Here is a 25,609-nt window from a genome sequence, read left to right on the forward strand (position 1 = left end):
CCTCGAGTCTTTATTCTAAAAAAGCTATTCTAAAAAAACTATCTTTGAGAAGGAAATATACTCTGTTAGATGAAGTGGTCCATGGCTAGGAGAAAAAAAGACTTTCTAATATACTTCTTTTTATAAAAGGTACCCATGAATTTAGGAAATTTTGGATTTTCTATAACTTATAAGAGCATATTAAACACTTAAAAATATTATAGGTGTTTATTCATACTCACTGCAAGTATAAGTAAGTTCTTGATTACTGGGGTAGAAAATTGTTATGGATAAACCTAAGTCAGAGTGCATTCATTTTCACTGCTGTAGATTATTCTATTCTTGACAGACATTCTTTCTTCCTCTGCAATTGTTATAAACATTCATGTATATACCTCCTCGTACACATATGCAAGAGTGTCTCCAGGGAATATACCAAAGAGTTCTAGGGCTTGCACATTTTCAACTTTATTAGGTAATGAAAAACTGTTCTCTAAAATGGTTGTACCAATTTATGCTCCACCAAAAGTGGAGGGAGTGCTGTACATTATTGTCAATACTTTTTTTTTTAAGTAATACTTTAAATTTTATTTATTTATTTATTTATGGCTGCATTGGGTCTTTGTTGCTGCGCGCGGGCTTTCTCTAGTTGCAGCGAGTGGGGCTACTCTTTGCTGGTGCGCGGGCTTCTCATTGCGGTGGCTTCTCTTGTTGGGAAGCACAGGCTATAGACACGCGGGTTCAGTAGTTGTGGCTTGCGAGCTCTAGAGCGCAGGCTTAGTAGTTGTGGCGCATGGGCTTAGTTGCTCTGCGGCATGTGGGATTTTCGCGGACCAGGCCTCAAACCCATGTCCCCTGCATTGGCAGGCAGATTCTTAACCACTGCGCCACCAGGGAAGTCCCCTTGTCAATACTTAATTTTACCCAAGTTTATGTTTTCTGCCTAACTCCTGGATGTAAATGGTAATGCTTCATGATTTGATTTTGATTTGCATTTCCCTGATTATTAATGAGTTTAAGCATCTTTTCATGTATATTGGCTGTTCTGGTTTTCTTATGTATAAAGTAACTGTTCAAGTCTTTCATGCATTTTTCTATTAGATTATTTATCTTTTCCTCATTGATTTAAAAATATGTTCTGAATAGTAATTATTTTTCATTATTTATGTTGCAATTTTTTTTCAGGTTTGTGGCTTGTCTCTTCACTTTCTTTAAGATGTTTTTTGCTAAAGAGAAGTTCTTAATTTTTTTTTTTGAGAAGTTGTTAATTTTAATGTAGTCAACTCTTTTCCTCTAATATGTGCTTTTGGATATTAAGAAATTCTTCCTTATCTGAGTTCATTTTTAATATTCTCCTCTATTTTGTTATAAAAAATTTAAGGTTTTTCTTTTTACATATTTATTCCACTTGGAGTTTATTTTTATTTGTGGGGTAAGGTAGACCAGACCCCTTTTACATTTTAAAATCCAAGTATAATATACATACAGAAAAATACATATATCATAGTGATACAGCTCAATAAATATTCACAAACTGAACACCGGGGCTGGGATGAGAGTGAGGCAAACAAGGTAAGAGTGAGTACCACCTTAAATATTACTTCCTAGGTTTCTTGTTTGCCTCACCCCATTCCAGCCCTAATGAATACACATGTGAAATCAGCACCCAGATCAAGAAACAAAATACTACCAGCACCTTGAGAAAACTCAGTCTTACTTTGCAGTCACTGTTCTACTCAACAGCAGTATCTCTATCCTGGCTTCTATTAGCATAGATTAGTTTCTCTTGTTTTTTATTTTATAGATGTGGAATCATGGAGTATGAAACATTTTTTCACTGCTTTGAACATGTCTTTTAGTGAAATACATACACATTTCTGGAGGGAATAGATTTACTAGGAGTAGAATTGCTGGGTCACAGGATATGAGTACATTTAGCTTCAATAGATACTACAAAATAATTTCCAAAGTGCTTTTGCCAATTTACACTTCCATCAGCAAGTTTTGGTTGCTCCACATCCTCATCAACTGTTGGCATTTTCCATCTTTTTAATTTTAGCCATTCTGGTGGGTGTGTAGTGGTAGGTCATTGTGGTTTTAATTTGTAGTTTCCTGATGACTAATGAAGATGAGCACATTTTCACATGTTTATTGGCCATGTTGGATGTCCTCTTTCGTGAAATGTCTTTTCAAGTCATTTGTCATTTTTCTATTGGGTTCTATTGGGTTTGTCTTTCATTCTTATGGATTTGTAGGAGTTCTGAATATATATTCCACATATAAGTCCTTTGTCAGATACATGTATTGTGAATATCTCTTCAACTTTCTAACTTGACTTTTTACTCTCTTAACGGTGTATTGTGATGAACAGAATATTAATTTTAATATAGTTCAACTTATCAATCTTTTCGGCTATCTTCGGCAGTTTTTATTTAAAAATTTTTATCCACTCTAAAGTTTACAGAGATGTACTCTATGTTTTTCTCTAACAAGGAGAAATAGCTGCAGAAACAGAAGTGATTTTTAAAATTATAAGATACCTCCATGAATAACATCATACCAAAAATATAAATAACTGACCTTTCTCTCCCCTATCTTCAAGTATTTATATATTTTGGTGTGACGTTATTCATGGAGGTCTCATAATTTTAAAAATTGCTTCTGCTTCTGTAGTTATTTTCCTGTTTTTATATCTGGTATTTATTTGTGCCCCATTCATTTTTCTTGGTTAGATTGGCCCCAAATCAGTATTTTTTATTACTCTTTTCAAAGTCATCTTTTTTTTTTTTTTGCGGTACGCGGGCCTCTCACTGTTGTGGCCTCTCCCGCTGCGGATCACAGGCTCCGGACGCGCAGGCCCAGCGGCCATGGCTCACGGGCCCAGCCACTCCGCGGCAGGTGGGATCCTCCCGTACGGGGGCAAGAACCCGTGTCCCCTGCATTGGCAGGCGGACTCTCAACCACTGCGCCACCAGGGAAGCCCTCAAAGTCATCTTTTAGTTGTGCTGATCTCTTCTGTTGCTTTGTTTTTCTATTTTGCTCATGTTTTGTTTTTATCTTTGCCTTCTTCTATTTCTCTGGTTTGGTTTTGTCTCCCTTATTCCAAACTGATCTCTCCATCAATATATAGACATATATATTCTACGAGTACCTCGAATTCAGTATCAAATGGAATTTCAACTTCTTACCAAACATGCTCTTCTTCCTCCCAGGTTCCTTATCTTTGTATTTCATTAAAACTTTACCAAGCAGCCTGACCAGGAATGTGTTCAACTCCTATTTTCTTCTCACTTTTCACAGCCTTTTGGTTGCCATTTCTGTCTGTTTTGTATCTGAAATACTTCTCCAGTCTGGCCCTATTGCCACTGTACTGATTCAGGCTGTCATCATTGCTTTCTTGGTGAAGGACAGCTGAGCCTCCTAACTGAGTCTCCCTGATGACAGCATTGCCCCTCTAATTTGTCTTCCAGAGTGCCAGAGAGTGAGGGTACTAAAACTATGATGATCATTTTCAAATATTTCAAGTTGATTTATTTTGTGTAATTTCAAAGGTCAGAATGAGAGCCAGAAAATGAAAATTACATTGGCTGGGTGAGGTGTGCAGAGGTTGATTTTGGCTCAAGAGAAGGAAGAACTTTCTCTTAAAAAAAATTTTAAAGCAATATCATAATGATACTAAAGTAATTTAAAAAGCAGTGCAAATCTTCCAGCTGTCCTACCATCCCATCCCATCACTACTGTTTTCTTTCCTTTTTTTTTTTTTGGCCACACCACGGCATGGGGGGTCTTAGTTCCCCAACCAGGGATCAAATTTGTGCCCCCTGCAGTGGAAGCACAGAGTCTTAACTGCTGGACTGCCAGGGAAATCCCTGTTTTCATTTTTATATTTTCCATCCCATCTAGTCTTTTTCCACAGATATACATATTTATACATGATTTTAATCATGGTATAAATATAAATTTGTTTTATTGATAATTTTATACTTAATATTAATTTTATAACTATGTCCTACCTTACTCTTCATATTTTTAATTTTAATGAACTTTTTTTTCCATTTAGGTATTATACCATTTTCCTACATTAAATATTTAAGTTAATTCCTGATTTTACTACTATAAATGGTGTTGTAATAAATACCTTTGTATGTATGGCAGAATTTTCCCTTATTTTCTAAGGGTATAGTATCAGGAGTGAAATTTACAGAGCCTGAAAATTTGTATAGCTCTCAAATGAGTATTATCATTTTCCAGAAGCTTCCAGCTTCTCTACCTCCTCAGGATGGATTTTCTAAAAAAGACAACTACTTGATAAAACTGACTGTCTTGAGAAGGGTGAACGCTTTGTCGACAGCTGTGTTCAAGTACAGGTATATACTATGTTCAAGATAGAGTACAGATGATTGTCTCTAGGGTGTTGCAAGAGAAAATCATGATTTAGGGGGAAGGTTGAACTAGACTGACCTCTGAGGTCCCGTCCATGCTAAGATTCCCTGGGTTATATTTTGAATTCCTATTAAGAGAATAATGCCCTACTAAGCACTGTGAGGAAAATTAAGACATATAAAATATAGTTTCTACCTTTGAGAACTCTAGCTGAAGAGACAATATCTACATGATATAAAGAAAAATAATACTGGAGAGTATATGAATGATAGAAATAATATTAACTAACAATACTGAGCATGATACTCAGGGCTTCACATGTATTATCACTTTAAATCTTCCCAGCTATTTTATGAGGTAGATTCTATTATTATCCTGATTTTACAAAGGAGAAAACTGAAACTTAGAGAAATTAGCCCAAGGCTACAGATACAGTGAATAAGTAGCAGTGCCAGAATTCAAATCAAGGCAGTTGAACTCCAAAGCCTGTGCTCTTAGGATACAGAAATAAAGGTAAACTGGCACTGTGTGGGAAGGTTTCATTGAGTTGATTTTATGGATACATCAGTTTGATTGGCAGAGATTAGGGCAGAGGACGTTCCAGGCAAGTTGGAAAGTACAGTGTGGTAGCATCAGAACTTCTGTCTCTATGATTTGGAATTCCAATTCTGAACCTTCCACATCTTTTCCTGTATCCTACCTGGCTTTGCTGAAATCTCTACTTTTCATAAACTTTAACTCAAAGATTTTTAAAAGCTTTTTTAAATAGTAAAATTTTTCTATTAAAATATAAAGTTTACAAAATCTTGATCAAAACAGCTTATACTGCTTTTTCACCAGTGATCCATAGTAAAGAAGTAATTTAACATAATCATCTTGTGAGGTTATTGTAAGATTGAAAAAAATATTTTAATACAATTTTCTTTTTCAGGTTATTTCTTATCTCAGTCACAGAAAGACAAATATAAAAGATTTCTACCAGTAGTTGAAATTATTCAATATTTGTACTCTTCATTTTCTGGTGTGATCCTTAAGATCTGAAGAACAATGTAAAACTGAGATCATAGTTTGGCAATGGATTCAGAAATGATTAAAGGAGATAAACTTGAAATTTAAAATTTCTTAGATGATAAGAACTCTTTTTTTTTTTCTTTTTTTCTTTTTTGCGGTACGCGGGCCTCTCACTGTTGTGGCCTCTCCCGTTGCGGAGCACAGGCTCTGGACGCGCAGGCTCAGCGGCCATGGCTCACGGGCCCAGCCGCTCCGCGGCATGTGGGATCCTCCCGGACCAGGGCACGAACCCGTGTTCCCTGCATCGGCAGGCGTACTCTCAACCACTGCACCACCAGGGAAGCCCAAGAACTCTTTTTTTTTTTTTTTTCAAAATTTATTTATTTATTTATTATTTTTGGCTGTGTTGGGTCTTCGTTTCTGTGCGAGGGCTTTCTCTAGTTGCGGTGAGCGGGGGCCACTCTTCATCGCGGTGCGCGGGCCTCTTACTATCGCGGCCTCTCCTGTTGTGGAGCACAGGCTCCAGACGCGCAGGCTCAGCAGTTGTGGCTCACGGGCCTAGTTGCTCCGCGGCACGTGGGATCTTCCCAGACCAGGGTCCGAACCCGTGTCCCCTGCATTGGCAGGCAAGTTCTCAACAACTGCGCCACCAGGGAAGTCCCCAAGAACTCTTAAAACCTAACTCCACTTGGAAAATAGGACACAGAACCCAAGAGACCAAGGAATCCCAGGACGAAACAGGGTTATGTAGAACTGTCTGAAAAACCCTGTCCCAAATGTGTCCTTATTTTATCTACCTCTGCGACATCTTCAGGACAGGTCTTACTTCCTTGTAGGGGTGGTTTGAGCTTAAGGCCTTAGGTAGTAAGGACACACAAACACAGTGGCACCTCACAGTACTCTGTGAAGTTGGACCTGTTTTCTCTGTTTCAGTCAGCTGGACGGATAGCAACAGACATATACACTAGAGAGAGGCTCTTGGACAGGTTTCTTTTTTTTTTTTTTGCGGTATGCAGGCCTCTCACTGTTGTGGCCTCTCCCGTTGCGGAGCACAGGCTCCGGACGCGCAGGCTCAGCGGCCTTGGCTCACGGGCCCAGCCGCTCCACGGCATGTGGGATCCTCCTGGACCCGGGCACGAACCCGTGTCCCCTGCATCAGCAGGCGGACTCTCAACCACTGCGCCACCAGGAAAGCCCTGGATAGGCTTTTTTAAAGAATTCGGACACGGGTTCGTGCCCGGGTCCAGGAGGATCCCACATGCCGTGGATATTTAAATTTTATGCTAAGTTTAAATGCTGAGGGAAAAGTACTTCTTTCTAATAGAGGTACTTAACCCAGGCTCCTTAAAGGACTAGTAATTACTGATACATCCAGACAGCTATAAAAAGATGGAGAGCTAATGTTGCACATGTCTATTGTAGAGACTGATGGTCCTAGTTTATTAAGACATTACAGCTCTTTGGGAATTCGTATTTTTATCAATTTTTAAGTGGGGATCCATAGGCTGTACTTTTCTAATTTTCTGAGCTTTTTATGAGTTTTGTACCTTCAGAAAGGGTTGCCTTTTCTTTTTGATGAAGTCCACAAAATAATACATATAAAAATATATGCCTTTTTTTCCCTGCGTGAAGGCCATTTTTTTCCCTGTGTGAAGGCCATTTCTTACCTTTTGTGCTAACACATTTGATTAAAGTGTAAATGATTTGTTTTTGAGAAATTAGAATGTAAAGTACATTGGTGCCAAAGTAAATGGTACCATTTAAGTGTGGACTAGAAAGATATTTTCTGTAATTTCTTAGAATTGCTTTGTATTCTAGTCAGTGGATTAAAACAAGAGCCTTTTCATTCAGAATCTATTTTCTCCCACTAAACTCTGAACTGAAGTTTTGCATTTTTGAGGTATAGTCTGATGATTTTCACAGTATTACGTCTCTTGAAGCATATATGCCTTGTTTGATACAATGTAGTGTTGGCAAGAATATCTTAGATTCTTGGAAATAGAGTTGATTATTGAAAACGTTGGAAGAGGCACATTATCTACAGAAAATATTCAGACTTAAAAACCACACATCATTCTCTCTTTGTCATGGGGCTATAGTCCTTTTCACAAAGTTTCTTTTTGTCAAATAGGAAATTTTTTCAATTAATTTTTCTGTTCTGCATTACAGAATATAATTGTTATCCTCTGTTAACCATGAAAAGAGGAATGAAAGTTGGTTGACTATTCCATCAGTCATATAAATCATCTCTTTTTTTAAATGAATCACTCTATAACATACCAGAGAATTATCTCCTTCTTTTGTGAGTGGGAAGAGCCACTCTGATGATCTGTGTATATTTCATTTACATAAAGAAAAAAAGAGTATATTGATATATATATATTACAACAGAAGAAAAGCATAGTGAGTAATCTTAGGTAATAACACTTTGGATGTTACTATTATTAAACCCTAGCATTAAAAGAAGTAAGTTTTGTTTTTTTAAAAAAGGAGTAAGACTGATAATGTTCTTTCTGGTTTAAAAAAATACCTGTAATAATCTGAAATAATACAATGTTATCATTATACTAAAACCAGTGTAATATTAGGCTCTATTTAGAGTTTTTTAAAAAATAAAGACTTTATTGAGATTTAGTCAATTACATACTGGAAAAAATATAATGATAATGTTACTTAATTATATAGAACTATATACAGTTGGCCAATTTTTCTAATACTTGTTATATGTGCTGCTAGTTTTCCATCTGAAGTTACATTGCCTGTTGGTAAACAGATGAGATTATGGTTTGTAACAAACCCAGGCATTGTAAGGAGAGTAATTCTTTTGGTATTTATATTAGGATCTCAAAATTGAGATTTAAGACTTCAGAAGACCAGTCCTTCAGACAGTGATAAAGAGGAGCTAGAAACTGAGGTATATATATATATCCTCTATGGAGCCACCACCTCAAATTTGCTTCTTCCTGTATGATGGAGGGCTCCTCCTGCTTTGATAACCAAATTCAGAACAAACAGAAACCTTATAGCTAATGGCACTGGTCTGACATTAAAACAAGTCTGCACTTAGCTCATTGTGAAGAAAGTTTAAAATAATATTCTAAAATATTCTAATCAACCATAAGGTATCAACATTTATTCAGTCAGCAAATTTATATTGAAGCCTATCATGCTTGACTCACTGTACAAAGATAAACACGTCAAATTCCTGATTCAGAATCGCTCAGGAGAAATGGAACAAGTAGCTGTTATATAAATAATAATAATAATCAGTATTTATTAAGTGCCTACAAAGGGCTTTATATACACATGACTTCAATTGATCCCAACAACTTTGCATAACATTTTATAGCTGAAGGAACAGAAGTTCATAGACATTAAGTAGCATATCCAACGTTGCCCAACTAGAAAGCATCAGAGTCAGTATCAGAAAACCTAGGTCTCTCTGGCTCCAAAGCTCATCCTCAGTCCATTAAACCTTACATTCATTCATGTAGGAGAGAATGTTAAAAATCCCACAAGAGAGCCAAAATCCTATAGAATGATTAAATTCCACTTTTATTCATGAAGGAATAATGTAACAGACTTGTTCTCCTGTTATAAAAAATTAGGAAACTGGGTAAAATATGTGAAGCAACTGTTTTCAGACATTAGATAACAGGAAAGGCAAAACTGTGATCCCTGAGAGAAGAAAAACAAGGTGAGCCTTAAAACTGCACCTTCCATCAGGGGGTTCTTTCTGGACCACCGGTGTGGGAAGGGGGAACCCAAGCAGAGCATGGCATCTTGCTGGGTTGAAGAAATAGACTGGAGTTTGAGGAAGCTGAAGCACCTGGGGACAGAGTATCAGAAGGGAGGGATCTACAGAGAGAAAGAGCTCCAGAAATCATCACTGGCATCCCTTGAGTCTTTTGTTGAATATTCAGCTTCTCAAGTATGGGTTGAAATTCTACAAGGTTGGACACAGAAAACTATTGGGGGAACTGTAAAAGAGTCTTAGAACTCTCACAAGACTGACAGACATTCACCTAACAATCAGTTATGTGGAGAGACCTTGTTGAACACCTGGAACATTCAATAGAGACTCCAGAAGGGTTACACCTTAGCATGAAGGCTAAACCAATCCTTTAGTGAAGGCCTCCAAACTGAATTCTAACAGCTTAAAAACAAGCCTTGAAAGGATCAAGCTTATTTGCCTGCCAAAATAACATTCAACACTTTTTAGAGGAAAACAAAGTCCAAACACTCAACTATGTAAAATTCTTATTGTCCAGAATCCGATAACAATTCATTCACATGTAAAGCAGCAGAAAAACTGACCAATAACCAAGGAAAATTAGTCAATAGAAGGAGACCCAGAAATGCCAGCAATGATAAAATTAGCAGATAAGGACTTTAAAACAACTATTATACCAAGTGCAATAATAACCTATGTTTACACAAAAACATGTATACAAATGTTTATAGTGACATTATTTGTAATCTCCCCAAACTGGAAACAACCAAGATGTTCTTTAATGGGAGAATGGATAAATTTAAAATAAAAAAGAACAAACTACTGGTACCTGCAACATCATGGATCAGTTGCAAATACATCATGCTAAGTGAAAGAAGCCAGCATCAAAAGATTACATACTGTATGATTCTATTTATACAACATTTTTTTCTTGAACAGCTTTATTGAGATATAATTCATATACCATACAAATTGCCCACTTAAAGTATACAATTCAATGGTTTTTGGTATGTTCAAAGAGTTGTGTAACTATCATCACAGTCAATATTAGAACATTTTCATCACCCCAGAAAGGAACCCCATACCCTTTAACTATCACCTCCCTATTTCCTCTTTCCATCTCTCCCCCAAGTCTTAAGCAACCATTAATCTATTTTCTGTCTCCATAGATTTTCTTATTCTGAATATTTCATACAAGTGAAGTCACACAATATATTGTGTTTTGTGACTGGCTTCTTTCACTTAGCATTATGTTTTCAAGTTTCACCCATGTGGTAGCATGTATTGGTGCTTCATTCCTTTTTGTGGCTGAATAATATTCCATTGTATGGGTAGACCACATGTTTATCTATTCATCAGTGATGGACAATTAGGTTGTTTCTACCTTTTGGCTATTATGAATAATGCTACTATAAACATTCATGTGGGACTTCCCTGGCGGTCCAGTGGTTAAGACTCCATGCTTCCACTGCAAGGGGTTCAATCCCTGGTCAGGGAACTAAGATCCTGCATCATGCCAACAACAACAACAACATGAAAAAACATTCATGTACAAGTTTTTTGGAACACCTATTTTTACTTTTCTTGGGTATATACCTAAGGGTGGCATTGCTGGGTCCTATTAACTCTGTTTAATCATTTGAAGAATCCAAAACTGTCTTCTAAAGTGGCTGCACCATTTTATATTTCCCCCTGCAGTGTATGCAAGTTCTAATTTTCTTCACATCCACAAAAAGACTTATGTCACTTTTTGATTCTAGCCATCCTGGTAGGTATGAAGTAACTGGTATCTCGTTGTTATGATTTCTATATCTGTAGCAACTAGTGATATCATTGTTTATTGTCCATTTATATGTCTTTCATGGAGAAATGTTTATTCAGATATTTTGCCCATTTTTAAGTTAGGTTATTTGTAAACAACAATAAAAACTGTTGAGGTGTAAAAATTCTTTATTTCCTGGGTACAGTCTCTTAACAGATATATGACTTGGAAATATTTTCTCCCATTCTATGAGTTGTCTTTTCATTTTTGTGATGGTGTCCTTTGAAGCACAATTGGTTTTTAATTTTGATCAAGTCCAAATTATCCATTTTTTCTCTTGTTGCTTATGCTTTGTGCGATGTGTGTATGTGATATCCAAGAATCCTTTGCCAAATCCAAGGTCATGAAGATTTACTCCTTTGTTTCCTTCTAGGAGTTTTATAGTTTTAGCTCTTACATTTAGATCTTTGATACAGTTTGAGAGTCAATTTTAGTATATGGTGTGAGGTAAGAATCTGACAGCATGCTTTTGCATGTGGATATTCTAACACCATTTGTTCGAAAGACTGTTCTTTCTCCCTGAAACGGTCCTAGTGCTCTTGTCAAAATCAGTTGACCATAGACAGGTGGTTTTATTTCAGGACTCTCAATTCTATTCCATTAGTCTATGTGTCTATCCTTATGCCAGTACCACACTGTCTTGATTACCATTGTTTTGTAATAAGTTTTGAATCAAGTATGAGTCGTCCTACTTCCTTCTTATTTCTCAGGATTGTTTTGGTTATTCTGAGTTCTTTGCAATTTCATATGAATTTGAGAATCAGCTTGTCAATTTCTATAAAGAAGTCTGCTAGGATTCACATAGGGATTGCATTGAATCTCAAGATCAGTTTGGGGATTAATGACATCTTAATAATATTAAGCGTTTTGATCCATGAACATGGGATATTTATCCATTTATTTAGATTTTCTTTAATTTCTTTCAGCAATGTTAGTTGCACAAATCCTGTTAGTTCGTTTCTCTGCAGAACCCTAGATAATACACTTGCTGAACTTGTTAGTTCTAATAGTTTTTTAGTGGATTCTTTAGGATTTTCCACATACAAGATCATGTCATCTGCTAATAGATACACTTTTACTTCTTCCTTTCCAATCTGGATGCATTTTATTTCTTTTCCTTTTGTAACTGCCCTGGCTAGAACTTCCATTACAATGTTGAATAGAAGCGGTGAGAGTGGACAGCCTTGTCTTGTTCCTGATCTTAGGAGGAAAGCATCCAGTGTTTCACCATTAGGTATGTTATTGACTATGGTTTTTGGGTAGGTGCCTTCTAACATGTTGAATAAGTTTCCTTCTATTCCTAGTTTCTTCAGTGTTTTTTTTTTCTAATCATGAAAGGCTGTTGGATTTTGTCAAATGCTTTTTTTCTATTAAGATGATTAAGTGATTTTTTTTTTTTTTGGCGGCACGCAGGCCTCTCACTGCTGTGGCCCCTCCCGTTGCGGAGCACAGGCTCCGGACCCGCAGGCTCAGCGGCCATGGCTTACGGGCCCAGCCGCTCTGCGGAATGTGGGATCTTCCCGGACCGGGGCACGAACCAATATCCCCCGCATTGGCAGGCGGACTCTCAACCACTGCGACACCAGGGAAGCCCGATCAAGTGATTTTGATATGATGTTTTACATTAATTGATTTTTACATATTAAACCAAGCTTGTATTTCTGGGATAAATTCCACTTGGTCATGGGAGATTATATATATATATTTTTTTCCTGAATTCAGTTTGCTAAAATTTTGTTAAGGATTTTTATGTCCACATATATAAGATATATTAATCTATAGTTTTCTCTTCTTGTGATGTCTTTGTCTGGTTTGGTATCAGGATAACATTGGCCTCATAAAATGAGTTGGGAAGTGTTCACTCCTTTTCTATAGTTTGTGGAGAGTTTGCATTAGTTTTTCTTTGAATTAAAATAAGCTAGCTGGGTCTGGGTTTTTCTTTCTGGGTAGTTTTAAACTTATTATTAATTCAGTCTCTTCACTTGTTACAGATCTATTTAGATTTTCTATTGATATTTCTTCTTGAGTCAGTTTTAGTAGTTTGTGTCTTTCTAGGAATTTATTATTTCAGCTATGTTATCTCTATTGACATATAACTGGTTGTAGTACTCCTTTATACTGCTTTCTTATATTTTTGTAAAGTCAGTAGTAATGTTTGCTGTTTTATTTATTTATATTTATTTATTTTTGGCTGCATGTGGGCTTTCTCTAGTTGTGGTGAGCGGGGGGCTAATCTTCATTGTGGTGCACGGGCTTCTCATTGCAGTGGCATCTCTTGTTGTGGAGCACGGGCTCTAGGCACACGGGCTTCAGTAGTTGTGGCATGTGGGCTCAGTAGTTGTGGCTCACGGGCTCTAGAGCACAGGCTCAGTAGTTGTGGTGCACGGGCTTAGTTGCTTCCAGGCATATGGGATCTTCCTGGACCAGGGCTCAAACCCATGTCCCCTGCATTGGCAGGTGGATTCTTAACCACTGTGCCACCAGGGAAGCCCTGCTGTTTTATTTCTGATTCTAGTAATTTGAGTCTTTTCTCTTGTTTTCTTGGCTACAGGTTTGTCAATTCTGTCAATCTTTCAAAGAACCAGCTTATGGATTCATCAGTTTTCTCTATTGTTTTTTGTATTCTCCATTTCATAAATTTCCAATACAGTCGTTATTACCTTTCTTCTGCTTGTTTTAGATTTAGTTTGCACTTTTCCATCGTCTTAAGGAGGAAGTTTAGGTTCTTTGAGATCTTTCTTCTTTCTTAATATAGGCATTTACACCTATTAAATTCCCTCTAAGCACTGCTGTTTTAGCAGTGTTATGTTTTGTTCTGTTGTATCTTCTTTTTTATTAATCTCAAATGATTTTCTGACTTCTCTTTTGATTTCTTTTTCAACACATTGGTTATTTAGGAGTGTGTCGTTTAATTTTCATGTATTTGTGTGTTTCCTCGATTTTATTCTGTTCTTGATTTCTAACTTTATTCCACTGTAGTCAGAGAACATACTTTTAATTATTTTTATCCTTTTAAATTTATTTGAGATTTGTTTTATGAGTTAACATATGGTCTTTGCTGGGGAATGTTCCACATGCACTTGGGAAGAATGTATATTCTGCTGTTATTGGATATAGTGTTTCATAGATGTCTGTTAGGTCTAGTTGGTTTATACTATTTTTCAGTCCTTTTATTTCCTTATTAATCTTCTGTCTAGCTGTTCTACTCATTACTAAAATTGGGGTATTGAAGTCCCCAACTGTTATTGTTGAATTGCCTGTTTCTCCCTTCACTTCTGTCAGTTTTTGCTTCATGTAATTTTGTGTTCTATTGTTAGGTGTGTATATATGTATATATGTTTATAATTATTTTATCTTCTTGATGCATTGGCCCTTTTATCATCATAAAATGTCCCTCATTATCTCCAGTAACAATCGCTTCCTTTTGATGGGATTGTTTAATCCATTCACACTAATGTTATTATTATTATTATTTTAAAGTCTTTATTGAATTCATTACAATATTGCTTCTGTTTTACGTCTTGGTTTTTTGGCTGTGAGGCATGCGTGATCCCAGCTCCCCGACCAGGGATCGAACCTGCACCCCCTACACTGGAAGGTGAAGCCTCAACCACTGGACTGCCAGGGAAGTCCCTAATGTTATTATTGATAAAGTAGGATTTATGACTACCATTTTACTTTTCATTTTCTATGTGTTTGGTTTTTTTGTTCCTCTAGTCTCCTTTACTGCTTTATTTTGTATTGAGTGAATATTTTTAATGAAGCATTTAAAATTAAACATTTTTTCACTAAATTTTTTGGTTTTTTAATTGGTTACTCTATCATATACATCTTAACTCATCAGAATTAGCTTCAGGTTTATGCTAATTTAATTCCAGGGAGATTTAGCAGTGTTACTCCTATATAGCTCTATTCCCTTTCCCCCTTTTCTGTGGTTATTATTGCTATTAATATTACACCTATAATGTTACACACCCAGCAATACATTGTCATAATTATTACTCTGCCATCTGTAGTCATTTTCTTAGCCCAATGCAGCTTTGTTCCTACTCAAGTCCTTTGTGCTTATATTGGCACATATATTACACTTCCTTATGTTATAGATTGAACAATACATTAAATACACATTATTGAATTTCTCCAGGAGTCTCTTCTAACAGGTCTGAGGTGATATCTCATTGTGGTTTTGATTCCCATTTCCCTGATGAGCATCTTTTCATGTGCCTGTTGGTCATCTGCATTTCCTCTTTGGAAAAATGTCTACTTCTTCTGCCCATTTTTTCATCGGGTTGTTTGGTTTTTTTGATGTTGAGTTATATAAGCTGTTTATATATGTTGGATATTAATCCCTTATCGGTCATGTCATTTGCAAATATTTTCTCCCATTCTGTAGGTTGTCTTTTCATTTTGTCAATGGTTTCCTTTGCTGTGCAAAAGCTTTTAAGTTTAATTAGCCCTCATTTGTTTATTTTTGCTTTTATTTCCTTTACTTTTAGGAGACGGATCCAAAAAATTATTGCTGTGATTTATGTCAAAGAGTGTTCTGTCTTTGTTTTCCTCTAGGAGTTTTATAGTATCCAGTCTTACATTTAGGTCTTTAATCCATTTTGAGTTTACTTTTGTAGATGGTGTTAGAGAATGTTCTAATTTCATTCTTTTACAGGTAGCTGTCCAGTTTTCCCAGTACCACTTATTAAAGAGACTGTCTTTTCTCCATTGTATATTTTCTTGCCTCCTTTGTTGTAGTGAAATTTATTTCTTAAATAATAAGACTTGAAAGTCAAAATTAGTCCTTGATTGGTGGGCTGCAGAATGGATGCTGTATTAGCAGGCATGAAAACAACATTAATCTCATTGTACATCTCCGTCAGAGCTCTTGAGTGACCAGGTACATTGTTAATGAGCAATAATTTTTTTTTTTTTTTGCCGTACACGGGCCTCTCACTGTCGTGGCCTCTCCCGCTGCGGAGCACAGGCTCCGGACGCACAGGCTCAGCGGCCACGGCTCACGGGCGCAGCCGCTCCGCGGCACGTGGGATCTTCCCGGACCGGGGCACGAACCCGCGTCCCCTGCGTCGGCAGGCGGACTCCCAACCACTGCGCCACCAGGGAAGCCCCCAGCAATAATATTTTGAAAGGAATTTTTTTTTCCTGAGTAGCAGGTCTCAACAGTGTTATCAATAGACATACTGTCATCCAGGCTCTGTTGTTCCATTTATAGAGCACAGGCAGAGTAGATTTAGAATAATTCTTAAGGGCCCCAGAATTTTCAGAATGGTAAGTAAACACTGGCTTCAACTTCAAGTCACCAGCAGTATTGGCCCCTAACAAGAGAGACAGCCTGTCCTTTGAAGCTTTGAAGTCGGGCATTGGTGTTTCCTCTGTAGCTATGAAAGTCCTAGATGGCATCTTCTTCCAACATAAGGCTGTTTCATTTACACTGAAAATCTGTTATTTAGTGTAGCTACCTTCATTAATTATCTTAGCTAGAACTTCTGGATAACTTGCTGCAGCTTCTACATCAGAACTTGCTGCTTTATCCACTTTCATGTTATGGAGATGGCTTCTTTCCTTAAACGTCATGAACCAACCTCTGCTAGCCTCAAACTTTTCTTCTGAGAAAAGCTTCTCTGAGCTTCTGAGAGCTTCTTCACCTCTCTAAGCCTTCATAAAATTGAAGAGAATTAGGACCTTGCTCTGGATTAGGCTTTGGTGTAAGGCAATACTGTGGATGGTTTGATCTTCTATCCAGACCACTGAAACTTTCTCTATATCAGCAAGCCTGTTTTGCTTTCTTATCATTCATGTGTTCATTGGAGTAGCATTTTTAATTTCCTTCAAAAATTTTTCCTTTGCTCTCACAGCTTGGCTAACTGTTTGCCACAAGAGGCCTAGCTTTGGGCCTAGTATGGCTTTTGACATGCCTTCCTTTATTTAATCTTAAAAAAAACCAAAAAACGTTTTGATTTAAAGTGAAAGACATTCAACTCTTCCTCTCACCTGAACACTTAGAGGACATTGTAGGGTTATTAATTGGCCTAATTTCAATATTGTTGTGTTCAGGGAATAGAGAGTCCCGAGGAGAGGGAGAGAGATGGGGAACGGCCAGGCGGTGGTGCAGTCAGAACTCACAAAACGGGCTTCCCTGGTGGCGCAGTGGTTGAGAGTCCGCCTGCCGATGCAGGGGACACGGGTTCGTGCCCCGGTCCAGGAAGATCCCACATGCCGCGGAGCGGCTGGGCCCGTGAGCCATGGCTGCTGAGCCTGCGCGTCCGGAGCCTGTGCTCCGCAACGGGAGAGGCCACAACAGTGAGAGGCCCGCGTACCGCAAAAAAAAAAACAAAAAAAGCCCCCCAAAACCTCACAAAACATTTATTGATTAAGTTCATTGTCTTATATGAGTGCAGTTCATGGTGCCCCCAAAAGAATTACAATGGTAACAATCAAAAGATCACTGATAACAGATCACCATAACAAATATAACAATAATGAAAAAATTTGAAATATTTTAAGAATTATCAAATGTGACACAGAGACATGAAGTGAGCAAATGCTGTTAGAAAAATGGCACTGACAGACTTGCTCCACACAGCATTGCCACACAACTTCAATTTGTAAAAAACGTAATATTTGTAAAGCACAATAAAATGAGGTATGCCTGTATTGGAAATCAATAACAATATATCTGGGAAATATATAAAAATTTGGAAAATATTGAAAATATCAATAAAATTGATAAACCTATAAGCTAAACTGATTAAAAAATAGAGAAGACACAAATTTCCAATAACAGGCATGAAAGATTTCCACAAATCTCACAGATATCAAAAGCAAAATAAAGAAATATTGTAAAAACTGTATTCTGATAAATTGGACAACTTAGATGAAATAGTCACATTCTTGAAAGACACAGATTACCAAACTGACACATATAGAAATAGATAAACTTAATAATCTTATATTGTATAAAGTTGAATTTGTAATTGAAACTCTTCGCATAAAGGAAACTCCAGTTTAGATGGTTTCACTGGTGAATTCTTTCAAACAATTAAGAAAGAAATAATGCTGATCTTAAACAAACTCTTTAAGAAAATATTGAAGACTTCACAACTCATTTTATGAAGCTGGAATTATCTGATTCTAAAACCAGACAAATACATTATAAGAAAAGAAAACTCTGAACCAAAAAATACCAATAGCTCTCATGACTGACTATAGATGCAAGTATCTTTAACAAAATATTAGCAAATCTAATTCAGCAATATGTAGAAAGAAAAATACATCATGACTATATGGGGTTTATCCCACAAATGCAAGATTGGTTTAAGGTTTTAAAATCAATCAATGTAACTCACCATATTAACAGAATAAAGGAGAAAAACCACATGATCATCTTTATAGATGCAGGAAAAGTGTTTGATGAAATCAACATTTATTTGTAATTTTTTAAAGAGAAACTTCTAGAAGACAAGGAATGGAAGGGAACTTCCTCAACCTTATAAAAGACATTTACACCATGTACCTTTGGTCAATTAATCTATGACAAAGGAAGCAAGAATATACAATGGAGAAAAGACGGTCTCTTTGGGACTTCCCTGGTGGTCCAGTGGTTAAGACTCCGCACTCCCAATGCAGGGGGCCCAGGTTCGATCCCTGGTCAGGGAACTAGATCCTACATCCCTGGTCAGGGAACTAGATCCCACATGCTGCAACTAAAGATCCCACATGCCACAACTAAAAATTCCTCATGCCACAAGGGAGATCCCATGTGCTGCAACTAAGACCCGGCACAGCCAAATAAATAACTAAATAATTAATTAAATAAATAAATAATTTAAAAAGATAGTCTCTTCAACAGCTATTGCTGGGAAAACTGGACAGCTACATGTAAAACATTGAGAATGTTACCTCACACGATATACAAAAAGTCAAAATGGATTAAAGACCTATATATGTAAGACCTGAAACCATAAAACTCCTAGAAGGGAACATAGGCAGAACACTCTTTGACATAAATTATAGCAATATTTTTTCAGATCTGTCTCCTCAGGCAAAATAGATAAAAGCAAAAATAAACAAATGGGACCTAATTAAACTTAAAAGGTTTTGCAAAGCAAAGGAAACCATTGACAAAACAAAAAGACAACCTACAGAATGGGAGAAAATGTTTGCAAATGATATGACCGGCAAGGGGTTAATATACAAAATATATAAATAGCACATACTACTCAATATCAGAAAAACAAACAACCTGACCTAAAAAATGGGCAGAGGAACTGAATAGACATTTTCCCAAAGATGGCATGCAGATGGCCAACAAGCACATGAAAAGACGCTCAACACTGCTAATTACTAGAAAAATGCAGATCAAAACAACGAGATATCACCTTACACTTGTCAGAATGATTATCATTAAAAAGTCTACAAATAGCAAATGTTGGAGAGGATGTGGAGAAAAGAGAACCCTTGTACACTGTTGGTGGGAATGTAAATTGGTGCAGCCATTATGGAAAACTGTATGGAGGTTCCTTGAAAAACTAAAAATAGAACTATCATATGATCCAGCAGTTCCTCTCCTGGGTGTATGTTCAGAAAAGACAAAAACACTCATTCAAAAAGATACATGCCCTCCAATGTTCATAGCATTATTCATAGTTCATAGCAGCATTATTTACAATTGCCAAGATATGGAAGCAACCCAAGTGCCCATCAACAGACGAATGGATAAAGAAGATGTGAGATATATACATACATATGTATATATATATAATGGAATATTACCCAGCCATAGAAAATAATGAAATTCTACCATTTGCAGCAACATGGATGTACCTAGAGAATATTATGCTTAGTGAAATAAGTTAGGAAAAGACAAATACTGTATGATATCACTTATATGTGAAATCCAAAAAAAAACCCAAACATATGAATATATAGGCAAAACAGAAACAGACTCACAGATATAGAAAACAAACTAGTGGTTACCAAAGGGGAGAGGGAAGGGGGAGGAGCAAATTTGGGATTAAGAGATATGAACTGCTATGTATAAAATAGATAAGCAACAAGGATATATTATATGCACAGGGAATTATAGCCATTATCTTGTAATAACTCTTAATGGAGTATAATCTGTAAAAGTACTGAGTCACTATGCCATACACCTGAAAGTAATATAGTATCATAAATCAACTATACTTCAATTAAAAAAAAGACATTTATGGGCTTCCCCGGTGGCGCAGTGGTTGGGAGTCCGCCTGCCGATGTAGGGGACACGGGTTCGTGCCCCGGTCCGGGAAGATCCCACATGCCGCAGAGCGGCTAGGCCTATGAGCCATGGCCGCTGAGCCTGTGCGTCCGGAGCCTGTGCTCCGCAACGGGAGAGGCCACAACAGTGAGAGGCCTGCGTACCACACACACACAAAAAAAGACATTTACAAAGAACCTAAAGGTAGCATCGTACATAATGGTGAAAGACTAAACACTTTGTACCTAAGATAGAGAGTAAAATAGGATATCAACTCTTACTACTTCTATTTAACATTATACTAGAGCTCCTAGTCAGTGAATTAAAGTAAGAATAAAAAATAAAAGGCATACAGATTAGAAAGGAAGGAGTAAAACTAAATTTCTTTGAAAATGACACGACTGTGTACACAGAAAATCCTGACACTACCAGGATTAATATATGAAATTAGCAAGGTCACAGGATACAGGGTCAACACACAAAAAAACTATTGTATTTCTCTATACTGTCAATGAACAATTGGAAAATGAAAAATTAAATACTATTTACAGTGGCATAAAAATTCATGAAATACTTAAAGCTAAATTAATAAGACATTTGCCAAAACGTACACAATTAAAACTATAAAACATTGCTGAGATAAATTAAAGAAGACCAAAATAAATGCAGAGATCTACCATGTTCATGGATTGGAAGACATGATTAAGATGTCAGTTCTCTCCAAATTGATCTATACATTCAGTGGAATCCCAGTCAAAACTCCACAGGTCTCTCTTTTGTGGAAATTGATAAGCTGATTCTAAATTTAAAAGGAAAAGCAAAGGACCTAGAAAAGACAGAACTTTTGAAAAAGAACAAAGTTGTAGAACTTACTGTATCAGATATCAACACTGTAAAGATACTAAAAGTACAGTAAACAAGATAGGGTGACCTTGTAGTAAAGATAGACATATAAATCAATGGAACAGAATACAGAATTCAGAAATATACCCACACATATATAGTCAATTGAGTTTTTACGAAGGTACCAAGGTAAAAGATAGTCTTTTTGACAAATGGTGCTGGAACAATTGGATATCCATATATCCATATTAAGTGAACCTTAATCCTTACCTCATACCACACACAAGGTTAATTGAAGACAGATTAAGGACCTAAATGTAAGAGCTAAAACTATAAAACTTCTAGAAGGAAACAAAATGTTCAGCAAAAAGTTTTCAGGCAGTTCCCTAAAAATACTAACCATAAAAGGAAAAATATTGATAAATTGGACTTTATCAAAATTTAAAACTTCTCTTCCAAAACGACATTGTTAAGAAAAAGGCAAGCTAAAAACTGGGTGAATAAAAAAACAAAACAAAACAAAACAAAAAAACTGGGTGAATATATTCTTAATACATACATCTGACAAAGAACTTGTATTCAGGATATATAATTTTTATGTGTACAGATGATATTTATACAGATAATTTTCAACTCAAGAAAACAGCCCCATTTTTAAAAATGTCCAAGAATTTGAACAGACACTTCAACAAAAAATATGTACCCATAGCCAAGTAAGCACATGAAAAGATGCTTCATGTTATTAGTCATCTGGAAAATACAAATTAAAACCAAAATGAGATACTAGCATACATTCACTAGAATGACTAAAATTAAAATCGACAATATCAAGTGTTGTCAAGGATGTAAATCTTTTGGAATTTTCATACATTGCTGGTGGGTATGTTAAATGGTACAACCACTTTGGAGAAGATTTTATCAACTTCCTATAAAGCTAAACATATGCTTACTATATGGTACAGGAATCTCACTCCTAGTTATTTATCCAAGAGAAATGAAAACATATAATCACAAAAATACTTGAACAGAAATGTTCATAGCAGCTATATTCATAATAGCTCCTATTATTGGAGACAACCCAAATGCCCATCAACTGGTCCTGGGGTCAGCAAACTGTGGTATCTTTGTACAACGAATTAGTATTAGCAATAATAATAATAAAGAATAAACTGTGCAAAACTGTGAATAAATTTTTAGAAGTCAAAAAAAGTCAGACAAGAGTACATACTATATGATTTCATTTACATGAAATTCTAGAAGCAAAACTAATCTAAAATTATAGGAAACAAACTGATGTTTGCCTAGGGGTGGGGGTTGGATGGGGATTTAGCGCAAAGAGGAATAGGGAAACTTTAAGTCGATGAAACGTTCTCTATCTTTTTTTTTTTTTTTTTTTTTTTTTTTTTTTTTTTTCGTTCTCTATCTTGATTGTGGTGGTGGATATATAGGTTTATCAAAGCTCATAGAAATGTATAATTAAAATAGATGCAATAGTATGTACAATAGTATGTAAACTTTGCCTCATTACAGTTAAATTTTAAAAAGCAGTAATCCATGGTATTACTCATTAAAGCCCTATTGGTAATTGTTACAAATTGGAAACAACCTAAGCATCCCTCAGTGAAAGTTTGGTTCAATAAGTTTTGGTAGACCAATAAGATGAGGCACTATGTAGCCATTAAGAACACAGTAGAGAAGTGAAATTATCGATCTGGAGAAAATATTTGTACTTTTTTGGTAAATGAAGATAAGATAAAACAAGCCACCTAATACTTTCCCAAATATATAATTTAATTTGGGTTATGTCAATAATTTGCATTATATTCTTATAACTATATAATTCTATAAAGAGCTGAGTTATGTAGTAAGTCATGATTGCTTTTCCTTTCTTGCATAAGTTTTTGCTTTCTCTGCAGTTAATAATTGTTCTTCATTTGCTTAGTTTTTCCTCTACTTATTCCTAATTCAATTCCAAACTTTCTGCTGATTATCTAAACCTGCACTATCCAAAATGGTAGCCCCTAACCACATGTGGCTATTAAAATTTAAATTAATTGTAATTAAGTGAAATGATAAGTTTAGTTCCTCAGTCACACTTGTCACATTTCAAGTGCTCTGGCTAGTGACTGCTGTATTGGACAGTGCAGATATAGAACATTTCCATCATCACAGAAAGATCTAATGACAGTGCTGGCCTAAGTCTCCTTTAAGATACTCAGAAGCAATAATTTTGTCCTCACTGAGAAATTTCTCCTGGAGCTTTTCACCTTTGACCAAATCTGTTGCTCTCTGGTGCCTGGCTCTCATCCTGGAATCTACCTTCAACAATTTCTGGGGAATTCTTTGCCTCTCTTGTGTTAGACCTTTTGTTTGCTATTCTTGGTTTTCTCCCTCATTTCCATGGAACATATCCTCTGATAACTTCCTGAGAAGAGGAGTGATGGGAGGTGAGTTTTTGAAATCATACAAGCCGTAAAAATATTATTATTTTACCCTTATATTTGATTGAGAGTCTGGCTGGAAATAACAATCTAGGAGGACAATTATTTTTCATGAGAATTTTGAGGCATTGTTCCTTGTGTTCTAGCTTCTGGTGTTGCTGTTAAGAATTTCCAAGCCATTCTGATTTCGAGTTTTTGTATATTATCTGTTTTTTCCTGTCTGGAAGCTTTTTCCTCAGATTTCTGAAATTTCATAATGTTGTGCCTTGATATAGGTCTGTTTTCATTCATTATTTATGCTTGTCAGTCAGTGGCCAGTTTGAATCTGGTAACTTGGGTGATCCTTCAGTTCTGGGAAATTTTCTTGAATTATTTCCTTGATAAAAATTATGTCCCCTCAAAACTCTCTATCCTTTCTTTCTGGATCTCCTAATATTTAGATAGTAGACCTCCTGTATATAGTTACTCTATTTTTAAAAATCTTTTCTCTACAATTTTCCATATCCTTGTGCTTTTGTTCTGCCCTCATGGATAACTCTTCAACGTAATCCTATTCTTCTGTTGAGTTTTTATTTGTGCTATTGTATTTTGTTTCCAAGAGCCTTTTGTTGTTGTTCTCTGAGTGTTCCTCTTTACAGCATCCCGCTCTTACAGAATTGTCTCTTATCTCAGAGGATATTGATATCTCTAGATACATTTCTTCTCTTTGTATGTCTTTGTTTGTTTCTTCTATTTGTTTGCTGTTTCCTCCTTTACCCCCAGCCACCTCTCCTACCTCTCTCTCCTCAGAAGGCCAAAGATGGCTGGTAGTCGTTGGTTGTCTGCTTATACTTAAAAGGGGAAGGACTAGAAAGCTCTGAGCTTGTGGATGATTGTGATTGTGGCCTTCATTGTAGAATGATATGATCAGGCCTTTGGGGGGAATGCTCAATATCTGTATTTTTTAAATCATTCCTCTTGGTCAGTTTCTTCAATCTATGCTGGCCACCAGTGTTTTGGGAGCCAAATAGAGATAGAGGGCTGAGGGTCTCCACATTCTGTATGCATAGTTTCACTTAATTCCCCCATTTCCAGTACCATAACCCTGCCTCAACTGTGCTTTGGATCCCACTATCTAAACACCTCTATCACCTTCCCCAGAGAATAAACTTCCAATTTTATGCCTGGGTGGTCAAGGGGCAACTGTTTGGTTTTGCAAAATTGAAGAAGGGGTCTGAGGATTCCAACTGCTTCATAAATGTCTTTTAGTTGGTCTTATTTTAGCTCCTCTACCCACCCTCTTTATCCCTTATTTCACAAGTACCTGATGCTGGAAATTCTTTAGACTGCTGTACATTTGGATGGTTCTTGGTTTGCCCCACTGCTGGTTTAAGTTACCACTACATTAGTTACCTCTCATCCATCTGCTTTCCAGCTTCCAAACTTTCATTGCTGCTGCTTTCTCTCTTATTCTTTCTGTCCTTTGGGGTTTCTACTCTTTAAATAAATCTCTTTACTGTCATTCTAAAGAGGTTTGGGGAGGAAACTAAATAAATGTTGATGGTGTGTGCATCTACCATCTTCACCCAGAAGTCAGTAAATATACTCCTAAAAAAATAAATATGTCAAGAATTACTTTATAGGACCAGCAATGCATTTTTTTCTTTAAGCATTTTGGTCTGAAGAATAAAGGTATTATTACTTGCTTCAGACAGGATTTCTGAGAATTGGTAAAGTATTGCTCAACAATTTTAACATAAAAAATACTTCATAATACTATAAAGATACTACAAAAATCATATTTAAAGAATTTAAGTCTAGGGGCTTCCCTGGTGGCGCAGTGATTGAGAGTCGGCTTGCCAATGCAGGGGACACGGGTTCGTGCCCCGGTCCGGGAAGATCCCACATGCCGCGGAGCGGCTGGGCCCGTGAGCCATGGCCGCTGAGCCTACGTGTCCGGAGCCTGTGCTCCGCAACAGGAGAGGCCATAACAGTGAGAGGCCCAGGTACAGCAAAAAAAAGAGAGAGAATTTAAGTCTAAATGGTTTCAAGAAGAGAATATTAGCTCAGAGTCTTCCACTTGGAAATAAATATCTCAGATGGGTAGAAGGCCACTGGATATAATAATGATATTATCTGAAAATATTTGCATGTTAAAAATTTTTCATGCATAC

At 36.5% G+C, this 25,609-nt stretch overlaps 1 protein-coding gene and 1 non-coding gene across 3 annotated transcripts in view; both read left to right on the forward strand.

Moving 5' to 3' along the window:
- The window catches only part of HORMAD2 (HORMA domain containing 2), a 71,220-nt gene that overhangs the window by 25,964 nt on the left and 19,647 nt on the right, over nucleotides 1–25,609 (forward strand). The gene's annotated exons all lie outside the window — the stretch shown is intronic.
- On the forward strand, nucleotides 18,521–18,593 carry TRNAG-CCC (transfer RNA glycine (anticodon CCC)). The gene has a single exon. It is a non-coding gene; the product is annotated as a tRNA-Gly (tRNA).

This window comes from Neophocaena asiaeorientalis, unplaced genomic scaffold (genome assembly GCF_003031525.2).
Source record: "Neophocaena asiaeorientalis asiaeorientalis breed wild unplaced genomic scaffold, Neophocaena_asiaeorientalis_V1.1 scaffold828, whole genome shotgun sequence".
Lineage (NCBI taxonomy): Eukaryota > Metazoa > Chordata > Mammalia > Artiodactyla > Phocoenidae > Neophocaena > Neophocaena asiaeorientalis.